Source organism: Mustela nigripes, chromosome 4 (assembly GCF_022355385.1).
Source record: "Mustela nigripes isolate SB6536 chromosome 4, MUSNIG.SB6536, whole genome shotgun sequence".
Lineage (NCBI taxonomy): Eukaryota > Metazoa > Chordata > Mammalia > Carnivora > Mustelidae > Mustela > Mustela nigripes.
Window position 1 is genome coordinate 81,353,058 of NC_081560.1, and position 24,235 is coordinate 81,377,292.

The 24,235-nt window shown below is 35.2% G+C and overlaps 1 pseudogene; it reads left to right on the forward strand.

Annotated features, from left to right (window-relative positions):
• Positions 1-18,896: 18,896 nt before the first annotated feature.
• On the forward strand, positions 18,897-21,069 carry LOC132015112 (zinc finger CCCH domain-containing protein 14-like; annotated as a pseudogene).
• The last annotated feature ends 3,166 nt before the right edge of the window (positions 21,070-24,235 follow it).

A 24,235-nucleotide genomic window follows, 5' to 3' on the forward strand; every position in this document is an offset into this window, starting at 1 on the left:
TTCCACAAGACACCAATAATGAGTTCTTAGAAAATATAGTGGATGGTTTCCAGCTCTTACATTACTTGACTTCTCAGTAGTATTTACCAACATTCATCATTCTCTCTGCTATGATTAGAATGTGTATGTTCTTCTCAAATTCATATGTTTAAATCCCAATATCCAATATGATGTTATTAGGAGGTTAGGGCCTTTGGGGGTATTAAATCATGAGGGTGGAACCCTCATAAATGGGATTAATGTTCCTATAAAAAGACCCCAAAGACCTCCCTAGCTTCTTCTGCCACATAAAATATAATGAGAAGTCTGCAACCAGAAGAGGGCCTTCGCTCAACCATACTGGCACCTTGATGTCAGACTCCCAGTCTCCAGAACTATGAGAACAAATGTTTGCTGTTGTTTTGTTTTGTTTTGTTTTTAAATATTTATTTATTTATTTGACAGACAGAGATCACAAGTAGGCAGAGAGGCAGGGAGAGAGAGAGAGGAGGAAGCAGGCTCCCCGCTGAGCGGAAAGCCCGATGTGGGGCTCAATCCCAGGACCCTGGGACCATGACCCAAGCCGAAGGCAGAGGTTTTAACCCACTGAGCCACCCAGGCACCCCATGTTTGTTGTTTTTAAGCCACTCAATTTGTGGAATTTTGCTATAACAGCACAAACAGATGAGGATGCCCACTATTTAAATTTTTTTTTTCCCTATGGTATCTTCATAAAGGCACCTTTTCTTCTTTTATTCCTTTTATTCCTTAATTCTGGGCTCTTAAGAGTGCCACTTGTGTTCTCTTGTGTTCAAATTTTATACACTCTGAGCAATCTCATCCTCTCCCATGCCTTAACTGAACATAGCCTTGCCAAATGTGTATCTTGTCCTAGACATTCTCTATAGGAAATCCAGTAGTATTCTGAATATCAGAACATGAATATTTACAAGGACTTTTGACTGAACTTATCTTCTCTTCACAAAACTTCTTTTCCTATAGCACTTCTTATCTCAGTAATGGCATTATACGCCAGCTGCCCAAACCAGACATCAGGTAATTTTCTTTCCTCTTTACTGTCCTGCCTACTAATAAATTACCAAGTGTGCAAATTTTATATCCTCAAATGTCTGAAATATATCTCTCTCCTTTTCCTTGACTTTTGTTTATTGCCAAACCCAAGCCTCCATCACATTTTGCTTGAATCACTCCAACAGTCTGATAACTCCTTAACTAACTCTAACCAAGTTGATCTGTTGAAATAAAAATGGAAACAACTGCTTTTCAATTTAAAATCCTTTGAGTTTTCTGGTAACCTCAGGATACAGTCCTTCATCAGGGAAATAAAGGTTTTTCTTGCAGTTCCAACTTAGTACTCTTCTTAGTCTCTTCCAAATTCTCACCCTACTTTGCTTTCTTGTATATGCACACTATCAAATATAAACTTTCCAATGAATTATTCTCTACATAGCACTAACTTCTCCCTTTATAACCAGAGATCTTACACAGAGTGACACAGACACACACACCAGACACACACACTCTCTCTCATGGGCCTTCCTCCCTCTCACCGTGCTGGTTAACTTCTACTGATCTTTCATTTCTCAACTTACATGTGACTTCCCTTGGGAAACCATTCCTTGATTCCTTAGAGGCTTCTCCTATGTGCTAACCAAGTCCTCTGTAATGCTTCCTTTCATAGAACTTCTTAAATAACTGTTCGTTCAAAGCGGTTGTCTTCCAACCAGATTGTCAGCTCCATGAGGGAGGGTACTGTGCCTTATTCCATCACTCTCATAGTTCTGGTTTCTAGCTCAGTTACAGGTATTTTGAACACTTAACAAAGCTACTATTTTTTCTAGGAAACTGATAACCTCCCCAAATAATTCAGCCTTTTATCTGAAAGTCCATAGAAGTCTTAACTTTTTAGTGGGGGGCGGGGGAGCACCAAAGTCTTTACATTGCAGTATCCTACATGACTCCACATGCTCTGAACTTCCCATTGCTTACCTTTTTATTGTTTCAAATCATTTTTCTAGAATTCTTTTTCTTTGTTAATTCTTCCTTGCCTTTCTAAAATATGCCAGGCATTGCTTTTATAGTGGCCTTATCTGTTGTTGCTCTCTCTTACTGGAATACTGTCCCCAAAGATGTCCAAATAACTTTCTCTCTCAACAACTTAAGATCTCTCCTCATATTGCAGCTTCTCACTAAGGTATTTTCTGGCCTACTATTTAGAATCTCAACTTGTCCCCACCAAAATCCCATGCAAATATATGCAGTGTCCCTGATTTCTTTTCCTCCTTAATAATTATAAGTTCTAATTTATTACATTTTGCTTCTTTATCTTGTTTATCTTATATATCCTTCTACCTCTTAAAATGTAATCACCACGAGGGTAGTGGATTTTGTCTCTTTGTTCACTGCTATATTCCAAATGTCTAGAATATTCTTGCCCTTCTTGAATAAATGGATTCAATAAAAATAAAAAAGGCTAAGTAAAATAAGTAACAAGTTGGTAAAACTTCAAATGAGTAATTATAGGGTAGTTTTAGCTTGTATATAGATACATTCTTCAATACTTTAAACAATATTCATTTTTTAATTTTTTATTTATTTTTTAAATTAAATTTATTTTCAGCATAACAGTATTCATTATTTTTTCACCACACCCAGTGCTCCATGCAATCCATGCCCTCTATAATACCCACCACCTGGTACACCAACCTCCCACTCCCCCCCCCACTTCAAACCCCTCAGATTGTCTTTCAGAGTCCATAGTCTCTCATGATTCACCTCCCCTTCCAATTTCCCCCAACTCAATATTCATTTTTAAATACAATTTGTGCTATTTATTTATTTCATGAAACTGTCACAGGCCATGTGCTAGTTTCTACTATTTATCATTTATCATTTTATTTCCATTAGACTGTTTTTTAAGTCTACTTTCTATTATCCATAGATCACACTGAGATACAAGAAATAATTTTCTTCATTGTGGTTTTTTTTTTTTTTCATTGTTGTTTAACATCATGTTAAAATACACTTTTAGTGAGAATCACTACCTGAGACTGATTCACGGTATTGCTGTCCTTATTTTTGGAAATCTGTCTTACTGATACACAATTTCCTCTAATTAAAAGACATTTATGGTTTTACATAAAAACAAAAGAAATAATTTATGCAGATAGTGTAAAATGATTTTCCACTTATCTGAAGGTCAAATGAGCTTCTAGTAGCATTAACCATTCATAAATTTGGCTTTTTTTAATATAATTTGACATGATTATAATATATCTGCTAGGGTTGTTAGCAGAATAGAGGCTAATTGGCTTTTTTTTTCCTCATAATGAACATACAGAGTTCATCTTTTGCCTTTAAATTGCTATATCCACAGAAGATCATGGTGAGGCCAACAGAGCCTAGTGTATTTCATTAGCACAAATTTTGCCCTTTACTCTACAAAAGACAAGTAAACAGAGCAATGAGTCTTCTAGGTCTTGTTGAAACATGATTTAGTTGAATAATAGCTTGTTTGAATTCTTGTTCACAGCAAATGACACAAAGAATTGACAGCAAAGTACATCCTCATGCTGCCTAGCACACACTGTCCTTGAGGAATGATAAGTAATAATGTAGCATTTCAAGGACTATGAATGTTCTAACGCATCTGATTTGGTCTAATATGTCATTTAACATGCATTTGAAGTTTGTGGCTCTGCATTCCTTTGACTGCCACAGCCAGTGCCACTTTCCTGCCACATCTGCTTAGCTGATGTTGCCATCAACATTCCACTGCAGTCAGTGCAACCTCAGAATGGACTTCTCTGGGTGCAACACAGCAGATGTGTTCTACTTGACTGCTACCACACATTCATCAAGAGATGAATGATTAATGACTGTAATCCCAAATGGCTTTAAAAATGCACTTTAAATAAATCTGTCTCTTACCTTTGGCCCTGGCACCTACAAGCTTATAGCTATTTAATTAACATGCATCAATAGTCCTGAATCTCCACAGGTCTATATTTAATGTACTACTTAAGTCTGATATAGTCTACCTTCTTGCTTAGTATTGACACATATAATATTTAAAAATCCTCTCATTAGCCAAAATTGTATAGTTACAGACATGTGCACAAACATTTGTAATACAAGAAGTAACTCTGTAGTATCTCTGTCCACTTGGAAGACTTTATATAGAAATTCATATTTTTCTGCTCTTTTTAATTCCTTATCCTGGAGAAAAATTATGAAATTCAAATTGCAGCACTGTTCTCTTTTTTCTCTAAGTGTGATCTATGGGCCAACTGCATTAAAATCACCCAGGGTACATTATAAAATTTTAGAGTTCTTGAATCCACTCATTATTCACTGATCTCTAGGGTTACAGTCCAAGAATCAGTTATTTCGATCTGTGCCAGATTATTTTAAAGTATACACATGTTTGAGGAACCTTGGTTTAGAAGTCTTTACTGCAACCTTTACATATTTTTTCCACCAGATATATGTTTATAATTATAACTTTTATTTTTGCAATCATTTCAAAGTATAACAAAAACCCTATCAAACAAATTGCTCTTTATTTCAGTAAGAAACTATGCAAATATCATTTTGAAGATTCAAGACAACATTTTACCAATGAAGGAAGGCTATCTTATGACCCATACAATGTGGCAAACATTATTCTTGATGTTTTTATAGTCTAAAGTATTTTCAATGATTGCAAGGGTTTACTCATGTTGATTACTGTTATACAATTCATACTTTCTCTTGCTCAACTTCATTTGTGTGCATCATTTGAAAATATAGACATGTGTATGAAAGTATATGCATATACCTTTTGTGTACATGTATGTAAACAAGAAAGTACATACGTACAAACAGATGTATTGATACCTTTTATATATATATGTGTGCATGTGCATGAAAACATTCATGTGCATGCATGCTTACATGCATCTGTATAAATGAAAACACACAAAGCACACACACATATATATGCCCTTATATACATATACATGCATGTACATATATATTTATAAAACCCATACTTTGTAGTAGATACTCTTGAGAGAATTATGAAAACAGATGTTTACTTAGCATTCATATATTTCATCCTATAATAATTTGTAATTCCTCCCTCAAGTCTAGAAAACTTCATAATGTTGGAAATGTCCATTTATAACTTCCACATTCTGTTCTGCTAAGACTTTTAATGACTTTATAGATTATCCCACTTTGAACATGATGATAACTAATACTCTTGCAAATGTATGTACACAAGAAAGAAAATAAGGGGCCAAAATAGAATGAAGAAGTAAGTCAGTGAATTGGAGAAATAAACAGAAAAGGCAATCAGAATAATGAACATCAAAATGTACAGGCTTAAAACCAAAAGCAACAGATTTATGGTGGAGAAAATTTCACAAAGAATTTCTTTAAGTGGAAACTTGGAGAGTGTGGAATTTAACAATTGCACATAACCCTGATTTTTCTTGGAATTAGTTTTCTTTACTTTGGATAATGATTTTTGAAATCTATCATTTTTACAAATAAGTACTATAAAACAGATCTTGTCAAATTTCTTTTAAGCATATACTTATTAATTCATTAATAGAACACTTTTATGAATACATTTCATTCCGTTGAGTTTATTTTTCTTCCCTCTGACTTTTCTCAACCATGTGTGCAGGTAAAGAAAAAAACAGCTTCCTATTCCATCAACTCTTCCTTTACTTTGATAAGTACTTGAAAATATTTGAGTATATTCCTATAAAATGTTTGAATTTCTAACAAGTGTATTGAATTTGGAAGACAAAGGTCAAGATTTATCATTCTTCTATAATATCATAATATGTAAACTTTGGTCAAAAAACTAAGAGTAATATATATTAATTAAACTTTAGTTACCATATTGAAAAATGCTCTATTATCTTTGACAATTAAAACAAAACCTATGAGGAAGTGGAGATGCAACGTGGAGGGTTTTGGGGATAGGAAAAGAATAAATGAAACAAGATGGGATCGGGAAGGAGACAAACCATAAGAGACTCTTAATGTCACAAAACAAACAGAGTGGCCAGAGGGAGGGGGTTAGGGAGAGGGTAGTAGGGTTATGGGCATTAGGGAGGGTATGTGCTAGGGGGAGTGCTGTGAAGTGTGTAAACCTGGCGATTCACAGACCTGTACCCCTGGGGTTAATAATACATTACATATTTATAAAAAAATTTAAAAATCATTTAAAAAAATACAAACACCTTTGCCTACTTACATACAATTTTCTTTTTTTTTTTTTTTTAAGATTTCATTTATTCATTTGAGAGAGAGAGCATGAGCAGGGGAGAGAGACAGAGACAGAGACAGAGGGGAAAGCAGATTCCCTCCTGAGCAGAGAGCCCATTGCAGGTCTGGGTCTGGACCCCAGAACCCTGGGATCATGACCTGAGCAGAAGGAAGACACTTGACCATCAGAGTCACCCAGACACCCCTACATGCAATTTCCTTACAGTACTATTATTTATTTTATTAAAAGAAAGTCCATGGATGTGAAATCCTACAGGAAATTTTAAAATAAATAACAAAAATGGAAGAAAACTGTTAGTATCAAGGATATTTTCAAGTCTATCTCACTGTTATAATCTGGACATTTCAAAAATCCAACTCAACAAAATTAAGATAGTCTAAAAGAAACCCTAGTCTTGCTAACCTAGTGACTATTTTAAAATGAGGAGAGTTACAATTTACTATAAATTAAATTTTCATTTCTCTTTATTTGTCTTGGTACCCTATATTTTGATATTTAGATATTTAAAGACCCTTCATACATGTAATTTCAGAATTAAAGTTCACAAATTTTTTCCCAACTTAGTAGATTTTTTTTTAATTTTATTTATTTGCTTAATTTTTTTGCCTGCTTCAGGTAACAATTTGACCAACAAACAGTAACAGTAACAGAATGCTATTTGGTTAATTTATTTTGAAGAATTAAGTAGTATCAGGCTATAGATTTTCTTCTTTTAATTATATATTCCTGTTATTTTTCTCATATATTTACCCTAATAGAAGTATTTAGTGTTTTGAGGCAGTACATATACTAACTACTAGGAAGTCATATATTAAGACATTTACATCTAGTAATAAATTTAATCCTCCCAATGGAGAGAATTACATCCAGGGGAAAACTGAGGCTTTGTTAAGTAACTTTTGTCAGGTTTTATGTCAATTAATTGAATAGCCAGACTACAAACTGAAACAGTCTGAGTTGAGGGTATTCTGCCGTTATCTTTCTTTAAGCTGTCATTTAACATTTCTAACTTGATATTCTGAAACAATTTTAGATTTACTGAAGTTTAGCAAAGATAGTATGGAGAGTTCTCTTGTATCTTCTACCTAACTTTCCCTAATGTTAACAGCTTACATGTTAACAGCTTACATAACTACTACACAACTACTAAGGCCAAGAAATTAACTTTAGTGTAATATTGTTAATTAAACCATGAACTTTTTTTTTCATATCACCAGCTTTACCACTAATAAATTTTTTCTATTCTGAAAGCTGATTCAGGATTCCACAATGCATTTAGTTTCCCTATCTTAATCTTCTCCAAACAGTGAGTTTTCAGTCTGTTCTTCTTCTTAATGACCTTAACATTTTTATAGAATAATGGCCAAGTATGTTGCAGGATGCCTTTCAATTTGTATATGTCTGATGTTTTCTCATGATTAGATTGAGGTTATGGATTTGAGGAAAAGTACACAGAGCTGATGTCCCTTCTTAGGCATCAAATCAGTAGTACATGTCTATATTTGACTTACTACTGACCATGTTAATATTTACCACTTGGTTAATGTGGTATTTATCAAATTTCTTTACTGTAACCTTAGTATTTTTTCCCTTTGATTTAATAAGTATTTGAGGTGGGGCACCTCGCTGGCTCAGTCTATTAAGCAGCCAACTCCTGATTTTGGCTCAGGTCATGAGTTCAGATTCCTGGGATCAAGCCCCATGTCTGGCTCCCTGCTCAGCAGGGAGTCTGCTTCGGGATACTCTCTCTCCCTCTCCCCCTCCCTCTGTACTCTCTCTCTCTCTCTCAAATGTGTATCTATGTCTATATAGATATCTATATCTATAGATATAGATATATATTTGAGGTGATATACTTTGAAGGTATAAAATACCCCATTTCACCATAAACTTTTGCCCTCTTGCCATGCTTTGGTAGATCTTGCCTGCAGCAATTACTGTAGCTCTAATGATGTTATATTTCCCTCATTACTTTTATATTTATTAATTAGAATTCTTCTATAAGTAAGAGTTGTCTCTTATTCCTATTATTTTAAAATATATTAAAAATGTATAAATATAAATATAAAATATATATTTAAATGCATTATAAAAATTATAATTAAAAATTATAAAAAGTCCCACACATGTTTATCGATCTCATTCTTTTGCATAGATCCATATTTCCATCTAAAACAGCTTTTCTTCCACTTGAAGAAAATTCTTTAACATGTCTTACAGTCTAGTTCTACAAATAAATTCTTCCAGCTTTGCTGGCCTGAAGAAGTTTTTATGTGGCCTTCATTTATGAAAGATACTTTCACTGGGCAAAGAATTTTAAGTTGACAGTTTGTTTCTTTCAGCTCTTTAATGACGTTTTATCCATTGTCTTCTGGCTTGCATAATTTCTGAAGAAAAGGTTACAGTAATATTTACCTTTATTCCTTCATACCAGGGGTAATTACTTTAGGTTTTGAGGGCTACAGTCATTGTTAAATATTCTTCTTTAATAAAAAGCCATAGCAAAAGTTAAATTCTTAACTTTGAAGTCATACAAATACAGGGTATAGGCTGAATTTGACACAGGGACCACAATTTATTTACCTCTGTTTTACATGTTTGATTTTTTTTTTCTCTTATTTCTTCTTAGGTTTTCTCTTTATTATTACTTATTTTAATAATTTAATTATGAATTGCATTGATGTAGTTTCCTTCATTTTTGTCTTAGTATTTGTTATCAAGGGTTTATGGGTTTATATTGATCAAACCTGGAAAAATTTTGGCAATAATTACTTTAATTTGTTTCTTCTTACACAACTCTCTTTAACAAACTCCAATTTATCATGTATTAACTGTTTAATCATATCCTGTAAGTCTCTTTTTCTCTGTTTTTTTTTGTATTTTTTTTTATTTTTTTATTTTTTATAAACATATATTTTTATCCCCAGGGGTACACGTCTTTGAATCGCCAGGTTTACACACTTCACAGCACTCACCAAAGCACAAACCCTCCCCAATATCCATAACCCTACCCCCCTTCTCCCAACCCCCCTCCCCCCAGCAACCCTCAGTTTCTTTTGTGAGATTAAGAGTCACTTATTTTTTTTTTTAGTTTTTAATACCTCTTTACTTCATTTTGGATAGTTCTTGGTTCTATACTTTTGGGTTTAATATTACTTCTTTTCTGATGGAGTCTAATCTGATAAAAATCTTAGGTAGTGGTGTTTTACGTGATATTTATATTTTTCTTTGTCAGAAAATAGCTATTATATATATTTTTAATTTATTCTCTCATTATGTTCACATTTTTCTTTAAATATCTGAGCATATTTATAATTGATTTTTATAGTCCTTATTGAAAAATTCTCCCAATCCTGTCATTTTTTAGAATGTTTACATGGATAGACATTGCTGCTGGCTATAAGCCTCGTTTTTTTAATTCTTCATATCTATGTACTTTTTTTATTAGATGCTTCCAAATTTGATGTTGTTAAGTGCTGACATTCATTGTCTTCCTTTAAAGAGTGATGACACCATTTTGGTAGAGTTATTTGTTGGTTAGTTTGATCTTTTCAAAACTTTTTAAAGCACTATTATTATTTTCTAATTTATTTTTATTATTTTTTAAAATTATTTATTTATTTTGGAGCACCAATTACTCTGGAGTAGTATTTCTGCTAGAGCTCACTTAGTCCTCCTCCTAAATCATGATATGTCTGGAGTCTCTACAGTGTCTCACATATTAATGAGACTCCACAATAAATTAAGACTTGAATAATTCCTACTTTTGTGTGATTTTTGGAAACCCTTTTGCTTACAACTCCCTGATAATTGTTCTTTTCTTACAAGATTTTTTTTTTACTTGCCCTTTGAGGTTTTACTTGTAATATGTGCAGAATGGAATTCTAAAAACTAAGACCTCTGTGTAAATTACTGGAACTATTTCTCTGTGTATCTCTCTCATCTCATGTTTTCTACCTTGTAAATTCTAATCATCTCAGCATCTTAAAAGTCCAGTCCTCATGTTGTCAACACAGCAAAACCACTGGTCTCTGTTTGGGTTCCCCTTGCTATTTTGCATTCCAGAAATTTTCTTCAAGCATAAGGCTACTGTGATTTGTTTTCCTAAATCCAGGGATAACAGTCCTGTACTTCCTGCTGTCTAACATCTAAAAATGTTTGTTTCATATAATTTCTCCAGTTTTCAAGTTGTTTATGGAAGAAGAATAAGACCTATCACAGAGCTTATTATACTCTTGTGTCTTAGTCATTAGGAAGTTTTGAGTAGAACAGTGATGCAACTAGTAAAACCTGACCTTTGCTCCTCGAAAGTGTTCTTTCTCCATCCAACTCCATGAAATCCAGGACGGCCTGTTCTTTTTATGCCCTGGTACTCTCCTGTGACCTTTCTTTCCCTATTCTTCTGATTACAACCAGCATCTGATATTTTATTTCTTTTTTTTTAAGATTTTATTTATTTGACAGACAGAGATCACAAGTAGACAGAGAGGCAGGCAGAGAGAGAGGGAGGGGGAAGCAGGCTCCCTGCTGAGCAGAGAGCCCATGACCCTGGGATCATGACCTGAGCCGAAGGCAGAGGCTTTAACCCACTGAGCCACCCAGGCGTCCCTGATATTTTATTTCTTTATGTTAAAGAGAGCTATCAGCCACTCTCCTCTACATTTTTCCACACTATGCATGGCAAATACATAGAAATACATATGAATTATTGAGTTTCTGTAATGTCCCAGAAACTGATAAATAATCCTGACATTTATGTATGTGTACTAAGATGGAGATGGGAAGAATTCAGCTGAAAAGATTTAACATCATCATATAATAAATCTGTGTCTGGCACTCAGAGATCAATATTTATCTATAGAATAAATGAATGAGTGAATGAATGCCAACAGTCATTTCCAGGTGTTGAACTACTACCTCTTAGATACCAACTATAATTTTCTCTGATTTAAAAGTGATCTAATGTTTTCCTTCTCAAGTCTAGTTGCATTTCCTTTCTCAAGCCTAGTTGCAGAGTGAACTTGAGCTATGCAATCTTGGTATGCAACCTAGAAGTTATTTGCCCATTAAAGTTTCCCATCTTAGTGTAGTTAACCCAGATGGACTATAAAACCAGATTACTCGGGGTGCCTGGGTGGCTCAGTGGGTTAAGCCGCTGCCTTTGGCTCAGGTCATGATCTCAGGGCCCTGGGATCGAGTCCCGCATCGGACTCTCTGCTCAGCTGGGAGCCTGCTTCCTCCTCTCTCTGCCTACTTGTGATCTCTCTCTCTGTCAAATAAATAAATAAAATCTTAAAAAACAAACAAACAAACAAACAAAAAAACAGATTACTCATAAAGGGAGGGAAACAGAGGAAGGAGATGAAGAAAAATGTGAAGAGAGAAGGTTCTTTGATGGACAAAAGTTACTACAAGTTTAGATAAAATATGTAATGAATTTTGTTGCCTTACACTCCCTTCTTTAAAACTCTTTAATTTTCTGAGTTCCAGTGAATATATTTTTTTCCACTTTGAATGCCTCAGAAAGCAGTAATCCCTATAGTCTGAAAGCCAAGATTTTAAGTACTGACATCTGTCTTTGTAAGTTAAGGTGCTCACAAAGTTGCACAGTTAAACACATGAATGAATAGAGGTACTAACACTTTCCACTCATAAAGATTAAAGGCAACTTGATATTCTTTATACTCCTTTATTTAGGCTGGAAGTCTCAGGAATTTTCCAGTTCCAAATTTTAGATCCTTAAAATGGTAAACATGCTCAGTAAAACATGGCATTTTTGTTTTTAGTGTTTCTTAATTATTTAACACATACCAATTTCTTATCATTTTTCTTCTGCTAAAAAATATTTGGGGGCACCTGGATAGCTCAGTCCAGTAAGTGTCCAACTCCTATTTTTGATTCAGGTCATGATCTCAGAGTACTGAGATCAAGTACTGCATTGGGCTCTGTGCTCAGCAGGGAATTTGCTACAGATTCTCTCTCTCCCTCTCCCTCTGCCACTCCCCCATCTTGAGCGCTCTCTCTCTCTTTCAAAATGAATAAATAAATAAATAAATAAATAAATAATATCGGTTAAAAAAATATATATATAATTTTTCCTTTTTTTTTTTTTCAAAATTCACAGGATAAATTGCATATGAACTTATTCTCTGTTGAGTTGCCAATGTATAGACAATATTCATTTATTACTATTTGCTAGTCAATTAAGACAGTTATGACACAGATTATTTAAAAACATTATTACTGAGAGAATCCTGACTCTAAATATATGCTACTATAATATATAATCACTTAGCAGGATCTTTAATTATTCAGCTATAATCGACTTTCAAATATGAGAAAGAGATAGATTGCTAGATTAGAGAGATAGCTATAGATATAGGGGCACCTGGGTGGCTCAGTAAGTTAAGTGTCTGCTTTTGGCTCAGATCATGATCCCAGGGTCCTGGGATGGAGCCTCATGTCCATGTCAGGCTCTCTTCTCAGCAGGGAGTCTGGTTCTCCTTCGCCCTCTGCCCCATACCTCCCACTCATGGTATCTCTTGCTCTCGTTCTCTCAAATAATGAAATGAAATCTTTAATTAAAAAAATAAAATAGATATATATCAGCATATAAAGAATATATAAATATCAAATATAAATATAAAAAATATTTATTTATATTAATTATATATAATTAATTATATAATATATAATACATATTATAATTCTTAATTAATTATATTGAATATAAAAATAAAAATATAAATATATAAATCAGCATATAAAAATAAAATAGTTATATATCAGCAACAAATATCTTACTGTCAAACTAAAATGATATTTTCCGTTTAAAAGCCTTTTAAGTTTTCACCACTTAATTTTTAGTAGTGTGAATCCCATAGGCCACATACTTACATGTCAAAGAAATAAACATATATATGACTATATATACATGTGCATATATGAATATGGATAATTTAATTTATGGCTTAATTTATAATTCTACCTGAGTGCAGAAGCCTAAAACTTTATCAAATAGTCCCTTTGAAACTTGCTCAGTAAATTTTTGTTTTTGTTTTTTCTGTCCCTACTTCAACCCCCAACTTGGTGTAAAACCTAAATTTATGAAATTTGTTGTGAAATAAGGATGAGTAAGAACCTCATCCTTATAGTGCATCTATCCATAGCTGGCATCTGCTGAAAAAGATCATTAAAAAATAGTTCACATTTACATAGCTCTACACTAGGTAATTTATATCTATATATCTTTATCTATATCTGTATCTATCTATAGTTATATCTTTGTTTATCCATCTTCATAACAGCCCTATGGAGTGAGTACTATTATTACTATCCAAGTACTATTATTACTATCCATGTTTTACAAACAGGAACACTAGTGCCCAGAGCAGTTAAAAAATTGTGTCAAGTTTATGCAGCAATTAAAAGACAAAGTTGGATATGAACACAACTGTAGTACTCTACAACTTGAGGTTCAAATTCCTGTGCTCTACTAGCCTCTCACTTCCTCTACTCCATGGGCATAATCAATCTTCTACCTCAGCACATGAAGAGGCATCCACGTTATATATGTAAATTTCTGTGGCACATTCCACAAGAACGCCCTCATCTCTGCCCACCCCAGAACTGTTGTCTTTCCAGGATACAGCTGTGTCACTCAGGGCAATACAAGGGAAATAAAATTATGTGACTGCACACTTCTAGGACTTACTGTTCACAGGGGCTCTGGGCCTTATGTTCACCAGCCAAATAGGTTCATTTAAACATCATCTCTGTTTTCTCAAAACCACAGTCGGAGGAATTTCTTAAGTGTTAGTAGTATCCCAAACAGGAAGCTGTGTGTTCTCTCATTCTGCCAGGGGTGCAGCAGCTAGAATAATTTTTACTTCAAGAGGGCACTGGTCTATGGCTATCTTTCTTTTCTTACTATCTCACTTATGCTCCTCCCAAATTCTTTATAGATATTTACCAGGTGATAAAAACTTGTTCTAACAGAGGATTTATTTTTCTATGTCAGTAATTTAGGTCAAGACCTTAGCTTTCAATACTTAAAAGACCTCTTATCATGCCACTCCAAAGCCTTTTTTGTCAAGACTGTTGTGTCTTCCTTAAATTCATAAGTGTATTTTGAAATTTAGGACACAAGAACTGACTTAGTTCTCAATTTTTTTTTTTCTTGTTATATCTTTCCTTTCTTGAAGCAGTAAACTTAAACTACTCTTACTCTCCTTGAAATGGGGAGAAGGGTCATGTGGGAGAAAAATCAAATTAAAAACACACTGGTGGATACTTCACAGTACCTTTTCTAATAGACTTCAAAGCTCTAATTTTAAAGAATTTGAGAATTATCTCCATACTTATCTCCAGATATCTTATATAAAAGCCACTTAGTGGTCTCTTCCTTTTAAAAGAGCTTGGAAGTCCTGGTACAAATTCTAAGAAACCTGGAGAATCATAACCTCTCTTCTGACTTTTAAAAGGTAGGAAGAAAAGCAAAAATACTTGAGAGGAGCCAGAAGCCTGTGGTTTTGGTCTCAACTCTGCCAATGACTAGCTGTGCTGCCAAGGACCAGTCATTCAAATCTTACTCCATTCGTGAATTACCCAACTAACATTTCTGGATCATTTATGGGATAGATACTTAATATAAAATACTTGCTTAGTTTTCACAATTTTAGCACAATCAGAAAGTTTAGTGACTTGTCTAAGATCTTAGAGGAGTTAACTGGCAAAATCGTGATTGAAGAAAGCTGTGTATTATCCCAACAGAATATTTCATGATATCTAAAATCCCACCTAGGCCAAAATACTCTATAATTCTAAGTGGGATTTGGCAGATTTTGCTGGGGAGACTATCCTATGTATGTGTGTTTATATATGTGTGTATATATACTGTGATTTATTGAAGAATACGATCTCTGGATTAAAAAAAAAAAAAAAAACTGGATGCTTGCCAGCAAATACACTCTTCCAGAGGTCTTCTTTGCATTTTTATTTTGATATAGTTCCTGTACATGATCATGGTTTTTTGTTTTTTGTTTGTTTGTTTTTGTTTTAATTCTGATAACACACAAAGCTTACTAACCTCTCCACAATTTGTTAATCACGTTCATTTTCCTAGTGGTGGCTGTCATGAAATGAAAAGGGTAGAATTTATCTCCAGCTATCTCCTCTAGGGCTAACATTCACATTAAGCAATGTGTAATGTCTTCTCACCATGAATGCTGTCAGGCTGACATCAACAGTAAATTGTGTGAATACGTAACACAAACTAACATGATTTTTACATTACAGAAATCCCATTTTTAAAAAGGACAGTATACGGTGCCTGGGTGGGTCAGTTGGCTAAGCAACTGCCTTCAGCTCAGGTCATGATCCCAGAGAACTGGGATCGAGTCCGGCATCAGGTTCCCAGCTCCACAGGGAGTGTGCTTGTCCCTCTGACCTTCTCCTGTCTAATGTTCTCTCTCACTCTCTATCTCACATAAGTAAATAAAATCTTTTAAAAAATAAAAATAAATATAAAGGACAGTATACAATGATAAACAATGTGTGGACCAGCATTGGAAATCTATTAACATAAAGGCTTTTCTAGTTCCCTTGGAGAATATATTGATTAGTGAACTATATTACATTTGCCTTTATACTGAAATACAGGGTTGATTTGCAAATGTTAATGAATTCTTCCAGAACTTCTGAATGATGACTTCTTGGCTTATAGATATTTGTAGCACATAATTTAATTTCCTTAAAAGCAGAGCTTAGAATTTTGGTAGTTTGCATCTGGAAACTGAGATTCTTTTTTATTTAAGTGATGGAGTGAAAGGTTTAGTTGTGAGTTCTGTCAAAAAAAACTTTTTTAAAATTCATTAATCCTCTACCTTGTGATTTATTTTTTTTCAGGCTCATTTTCTTTTTTTTTTCTTTTTTTTTTAAGTAATATTTTCTCATTTCTCTATTTTCAATGGTACAGTCTAAAAAATAATATTAAAAGTATCATGGGTCTAGAGCAATACTGGAGAACCCTAACAAAAGCCCATTCCTCTAACTACACATAATCTTTGAAGAAACACTAGGCATGATAACACTTTAAAGTTTACAAGAAATTTGTGTCCACATTGAAAAGAGATTATGACAGCACACTAGCCCTTAATTTCACAAAAGCCTAATTTCCAGTCTCCTTTTAGGTTCCTTTCTTTGGTGCAATGGTTCTCAAACTTGGCTGTATATTGGAATCACCTAGAGAGTTTTAAAAATATAAGTCCTATAACTAGAGATTCTCATATGACAGAGAATTGCCTGGGCACCTGGATCAATAAAAGCTCCCTCAGTTGATTCTAATGTGGAGCCAAGGCTGAGAACCACAGACTCTGTAAATTCTCAAGACATGCTCACTCATGTATTTGGGAGACTGACCCTACCAACCTTCCCAGGTGGCTGCTTCACTATCCATTTGCTTTAGGTAATAAACCAGATGTTATTTCCAAGGCAGTGGTGCTCTGTTCTGAGACTTCCACCTGGTTTTTTGTTTGAGATATGGTTTATGCATCATTGGTACTTATGTCTACAGCATTGTTTTGCCCTGAACACCCCAAAAGGCTCATAACCTGTCAGCTGCCGATTACACTTTACATGTGCTCCTGGTTTCTTTGCAATGTCTATCCAGGCCATAAGGTTGGTACTAGATCTCTTGGCAAGTCAATAGAAAAAATTTGCTAACTATTTTTTGTTCTCCTTATTTATCATATCAAGCACAAGCTTGGAGGACCTATCTCATTCAAAGGGGGAATAAAGGATATCTCCTCTCATTTAAGGCTTACACAGAGTCAGAAAGAAGGGTTTACTATAGTAAGCACTGGAGACAGAAATAGGAAACAAAGATAGTGGGAGGAAAATGAATCTGCTAATTTTCTCTGGGTCTTTGAAACTCCTTACTGGGAGCTTTGTTAAATAATGAGAATAATCCCAAGAATAATACATATTGAAGGGCAAAAAGTACTTCAATCAACCTCTGGATTCTGGGGGGAAAAATGACCTCTTTACTAACCTGGCATATAGCAACTTGGAGAACTTAGCCAATTTGAAAAGAAGGAAAAATTTTAAAATGTGCAGCAAATAAACTTAGCTAAGCCACATTAATTTCCTGGTTGACATGAACTCTGAAGACTGAAATACTGCCTTTAGGACCTTGAAAGGGCAGTGTGATGACCTCACAGTAAAGGCTGGAGATGGGTAGCTGAGCCCGAGTCCACAGCTGGCAAGAACTAAGTGGAAACTACATCAACAGGAGAGAAATGCCCAGGACTTCCTAGTACCATTGCCTGAGCAAAATGAATAAACTATGAGTTCATCCACCATGAACTTCTGCAAAAGAGGCTAACACTACTTACAGGAATGAAAAAATGCTCTGTATGAATATCACTTTCCCTAACTCTACTAAGAGAGCAAGTGCCTGTACTCCTTCAGGGATACTTTCTGATATCATCTAAGATCAAAGCATGGGAAGAGCTGAATAATTTTATACAAGATAAACTAAAAGGACTGTTGAAATTGTGTGATTTTGAGTAAATTTTCAGAGGATTAGGTTTTGTTTTTTGTTTTTTTTTTTCAAATAGCTGTTTATGCACTCAGAAAGATCAGAGAGGTTTTTTGGTGTGTGTTTTTCTCTTTAAACACACACACACACAACTATGCTTTCTCTACATACAGTCATAATGTATCAAGATGGAGACATACTGAGGAACCTGGGTGGCCTAGTTCATTGAGTGTTGGACTCTTGGTTTCAGCTCAGTTTACCTCAGGTGGTGAGATACAGCCCTGAGTGAACTCCATGCTCAGTGTGGCATCTGCTTAAGACTCTCTCCTTCTCTCTCTGCCCCTTCCTCCTTCTCCCTCCCTCTCTCAAATTAAAAAAAAAATTTTTTTTTTAAATATGGAGACATATGGAGAAGATAGAACCAGTAAATTGTAGGGGCATGGCAACAGTATCTGCCTTTAATGCCTGGATGTTACTCCTTATTTTCTCTCTCCCATAACTTCACCCTATCTTTTCCTATTTGCTCTTTCACAATAGCTTTTTTTTTTTTTAAAGATTTTATTTATTTATTTGACACTCAGAGATCACAAGTATACAGAGAGGCAGGCAGAGAGAGAGGAGGAAGCAGACTCCCTGCTGAGCAGAGAGCACGTTGCGGGGCTTGATCCCAGGACCCTGGGATCATGACCTGAGCTGAAGTCAGAGGCTTTAACCCACTGAGCCACTCAGGTGCCCCCACAATAGCTTTTAAACATGTAAAAACATCTCCCACCATAAGGCATTAAGCAAAATACATAAGAAAATAAAATATACAGCCTTCCTCAACTCTACATATTTTCAGCTATTACTCTATTTCTAGCTCTATTAGTCCATACCTACTGTTTATACTAGATTTTCCACCACCACCTTAAAAGTATTTTTGCTGAGACTGTGGAGGTGGGACACATAGAGCGCCCTGGAATGGTGCTGGTGACTTGTGCCTGCTGTGACTGAGCCACGGGCAAGGACCTGTCCCAGGCTCTGGGGAAGTAAGGCACAGGAGGGGCTGAACCCACTGCCAACGCTGGAGCCATGGAAATCGGCGTGGAGATCAGTTGAAGATCTGGAGTGCCATTAAAGGAAAATTACAAGACCTTACATTGATGAAGAACTTCCTGATAACATAGAAATAGTGGCCAACAAGAAAGTCAGGACCAAATGACAGAGGACCTGTCCTTGTTCCTAGGGAACAGCACGATTCATCGTTATCTCTTCATGGTGTATTAGATAAACTTGGCTATGTTACAACTGACCCATCCAGTCTAAAGTCTTCTGAAACCAACATCTTTGATAATAATGTGTCTTCAAAAAAGAGCAGTTTCAGTCAGGGGGATGAGAGAAGGCATGAAGTTGCAGTGCTGCCCCTTGCCATTGCTAGCACTAGCCCTGAAAAAAGAGATTCCAGGTCTCTCCTAGTTTACAGGTGCAGAAAACTACTAAGTCAGACAGACTTATGATGTTGGAGCTGCAACCTGATTAATGTCAGCTATGAAGCCTCTGAGGCAGACAGCACCCTCTGAAGATGTGATTGATACTAAGTCAGAACCAGATGACCCCATTGATGAAGACGTCAGTTTTGTGCAGGAGAATCCCTTATCTCAGGAAAAAACCCTACAGCGACAATTTCATATAATTCTTCTCACACTTCTATTGAAAATTGTCAACCACCTGCAAGTCAAAATGCAGACAGTGGTTCTCATTTAAATAAGCTGCAATTTCAGCAGCAGCAAAATGGTATTTGTGCCACCAAGCAACCTATATACCTATATACAGAACAGCCAGGTGTATGAAATAGGACATTTTTGTGAACCATAAGTGCTTAACAGCTTAGAAGAGACTTATAGAACCTTCTTAAGAAACAACTCAGAAAAAAATAAGTATTGAGGAAGAAAATTTTCAGAAGAGGAAGTTGCTTGTGGTAAGTTCAACTGTTAAAGTAAAAAAATTCCATCATGTTGGTGAAGAAGAGGAGGAAAATGATGATTTTGGGTATCATAGAGGAAGCATCCCTAGCAGTGTGTCAAGTGCCAGCAAAGCCTGAAAGGAGACCTTTGCTTCCACCTTCTAAACAAGCTAACAAGAATCTAATTTTGAAAGCTGTATCTGAAGCTCAAGAATCTATAACAAAAACAACTAACTCTTCTAGTCTCACAGAAACAGAGACTTCCAGTTGCTCCCAGAACTTGAACTTCTCAAGAAGAATTGCTGACAGAAATGGTCCAGGGGTAAAGGAAGACTCCCAGAATAAATCTCCCCATTAAAGAAGAAGAAACAAAGGGATATAATAAAGAAAAAAGCCCAGGAACTCAACAGAGGCAGTGGTTATCCTGGCTGCTAATTGAGCCAGTAATGGCAGAAACTTTGCAGATCAGTCAAGATTATTATGACATGGAATCCATAGTCCATGCAGACACAAGACCATTTATTCTGAAGAAGCCAAAGCTGTCTGAGGAAACAGTAGTGGCTCCAAACCAAGAATGGGGGATGAAGACTGGAGCTACCATTCAGGTACTTTCAGGACACCTTAAGCAGATGGAATCTTGTACCACCAGATAAACCTGCAAGTCCCAAATTTATAGTGACACTGGATGATGTCCCCATGTGTTTTGAAGTAGTGAAACCTGTAAACCAAAATGCAACCTCAAACAAGGGACTCAGAGTTCTCCTCCACCCACAGCACTTGCACTTGATGAGCAGGCAGCTTGATGAGCCAAATGGTAGCTTTTCAGATGGGAGATGAGTGAGCTGAGTATGTTCCAGAAACCAGAAAGATTTTTTGAAATGTTGCAAATACTTGCCTGCCTTAAAAATGGGGATGAGTGTGCTTACCATCACCCTGTTTCACTTGCAAAGCCTTCCCCATTGTAAATTTACTGAAAAAAAAAAAATGTTTGTTCTTTCATCCAAATTGAAAATGATACAAAATGTACTAAACCAGATTGTCCCTTCACTCATATGAGTCTAAGAATTCCAGTAGTGTCTCCAGAGCCAGCAATTGCAAAACCAGTGCCACCTTCTAGCTTCTAATAGTCAACTGTGTCATTATTTCCCTGCTTGTAGGAAAATGGAAAGTCCCTTCTATCATCCAAAATACTGCAGATGTAACACTCAGTGTACAAGACCTGACTACTCATTTTATCATCCTTCAATGACTGTGCCAACACAACATTCCTTGAAATGGATTCGACCTCATACCAGTGAATGACACTCAGTCCTACTTGGCAGAAGATTGTGGAGTATCCACCCACTGGCAAAAGTTATTCTGCAGACCTTGTCAAATCTTTGAAACTTGGAAGCATTGCTTTCATAATATTGAGTTTACTGCCTACCTGAAGTATCTAATTTTTCAAGTTTTAACATTGGGTGTTTTTTGTTGTTTGTTTTGGTTATGAAAAGACCATTTAAGGATAAGTTAAATTCTATTAAAACATTTCAAGCATGTTTGTTAAAAAAAAAAAAAAAAAGCCAAAACATCTAATGATTGACTTATTCTTAAATCTGACTCCATAGTTTTGTCTCATTTACTCTCTGCAACGTGTTCTTTATTTTTTTGCATTCTGTGATTTGGTTAGTTCTAAGTTAACATTTGTTAACCTGTCTCTCTAGCCACTTTTATTTTCCTTTATTATATTCTCTTCTTCAGCCACTCTATAAATTCAGTGCTTCCAGGATTTCTAATTGATTCCATCCATTTACATGGCTTGAGCTATCTCTTGTATATTTTAATGACTCAAATTGTTATCCTCACCTTCATTCTAATTCCTCAGTGACAGAAATATTTATTCTAATAATGACTATTTATTCAAATAACGACTACCTTCACCACTCAAACTCAATGTACCTCAGAAAGAAATCATCTTCTGAGATGTCATATCTCCTTCTCAAAGTACTGGTGCAGCCATTATCTTCTAAGCTAGCCTTTAATTTGTAGTTGTGTCTTACTTTTTTTTCTTTATAGCCTCCCCCACTTACAGTTCCATTTTTTCAGAAGCTCATATCCAAGGGGCACCTGGGTAGCTCAGTTGCTTAAACAATAGACTCCTGATTTTGGCTCTGGTCATGATCTCAGGGTTTTGAGATCAAGCCCCAAGTTGGGCTCCATGCTGGGCATGGAGCTACTTAAGATTCTCTCTCTCTCTCTCTTGGCCCCCAACACCCCTCCTGATCCTGTGCATGCACTCTCTCTCTCTCTCAAAAAGAAAAGAGCCTCATATCCAGGATAAAAACTTTTTTTTTAACCTTAATTACTATGAATAACATCTTAATTGATACTGTTATATCCCACTCTTAATGTCCTTTAGAAAATTTCTACTCTTACTAAAGAGTGATTGTTTTAAAATGCAAATATAAACAAGCTATAGCACTAAATAATATTCAAAATAAAGAACAATCTCTTTAATGTATTATAAATATTATGTCATCATCTGTTTTCAAACATGATGAAATATTTTTACTCTCTGGTCCCACCATGCATATTTATTTGTTTTTGTCATCCTGAGAGCTCTTCCTATCTGTCTGGCTAACTTCTCTTCAGCCTATAGAATCTAACTCAGGTGACATTTCCTCCAAAAAGCCTTCCAAGTGGTAAGTGTAACTTAGGTACCTTAAGTGGTAAATATCAATTCTATGTGTTTTTATAACACCTTGTTTCTGTTTCTGAATGAATGAATATAAAATGAATCATGGGATGTTTAATTGTTTGCATTTTCCCACAGAATCGTAAGTTTTGTTTTGTTTTTTATTTTTCTTTTTTAAACTTTTATTTAAATTCTACTTAGTTCACATATAATATAATACTGGTTTCAGGAATAGAATTTAGTGATTTATCACTTACATATAATAGCCAGTGCTCTCACAAGTACCCTCCCTAACACCTGTCACCATTTAGTCCATCCCCCTACCCACTTTCCCTCCATCAACCCTCAGTTTGTTCTTTATAATTAAGAGTTTCTTATGGTTTGCCTTTCTCTCTCTCTCTCTCTCTCTCTCTGAACCATAAGCTTTTGAAGGCAAAACACGTTCATGTATATTTGTATTCTTATTTCCTGGAAATTTCCCAAGAAGGAGCTAAAATAAATGGACACTCAACAAATGAACATTTAAACAAGCACATATATTTCAGGATTCTGTGATCAATTTCTTGTACCTGTTATACAATAGTGTGGAATTGTGAAGGCATGACAATACCTATGTATCTTAACTCATGTTTCTATGAAGAATAATACTTATTCAAATCCAACATAAATCCATGCTGAAATATAATCCCACATCTTTTTAAGAATGTCAAAGGCAACAGAGGATCCCTGACTTATGTAAAAGAAAGTCTGGAAGTGATATTTCTCATAAACAAGACAAGATAACCTGATCTCCTTAAAACTGTGTTTTTCTTTTGTTCTGCCTTCTGTGGTGATTTCACAGTTTCTTTAAGACAGATGAAGGAAAGAATCTAGTTTTCTGTTGGACTGGATCAACCCTGCCCCAACTGGTTTGTAGAGGAGAAATATGTCTCTAGTACAAATGAATACACCTTTAAGAACCCACTTTTTCTTCCTTCCATCTTCATTCCTTCCTTCCTTCCATCCTTCATTCCTTTTTTGCTTCCTTCCTCCTCCCTCCCTCCCTTATTCTCCTACCCTCTCTTCTTCCTCCTCCTCCCACTCCCCCTCCCTGCACCTGTCTATGTGTCTGTCACTGTTGCTCTGTTTTATTTTACTTTCTTTGCTTCTGGCCTATGGTAACTCTTCAACCATCTCAGTACTATTTGTACATATATAAATATGCAGGCGAAGAGTATTCTACTATAGAACATAGACATATTTAAGAGCTCTCATTTCATCTGTCATTAGGTATAAAGGAACAGATTACAAAAGACAGAGAGTCCAACGGTACAGAAGGGCAGAAAAAAAATCAAGTATATCTGAAAGTCACCACAAAATCAATTTCTTACTACAAAGGGGTCATGTTTTGAGGTATATTAAATAACAATACATCCTGTTGGTTCTTTAATGTATAAAAGACCATACATCAAAACATCAATGGGATTTTATGTAAGTTTACATTAGAGTTTTTCAGATCATGCATATTAGAGAATGTAATCTGTTTAACACTGGAGGCAACAATGAAGTTGAACAGTCCTACATGTTATATAAACATTCACTTTTCATATAAAAATGAACATCTTAATAAGTTAATTTTTAGCTATCCATGAAAGGTCTTCTTTATATTCAGCATTTTATAATGGATGGTATGTTTAATTAATGAGTTAGTCATATAAATACTGAGTGACTATAGAGTCAAGACACTGTGCTAAGTGATAGTGATATGTAAATGAAAAACATCCTTTGAAAAAGGATTTAATATAATTGAGAAGC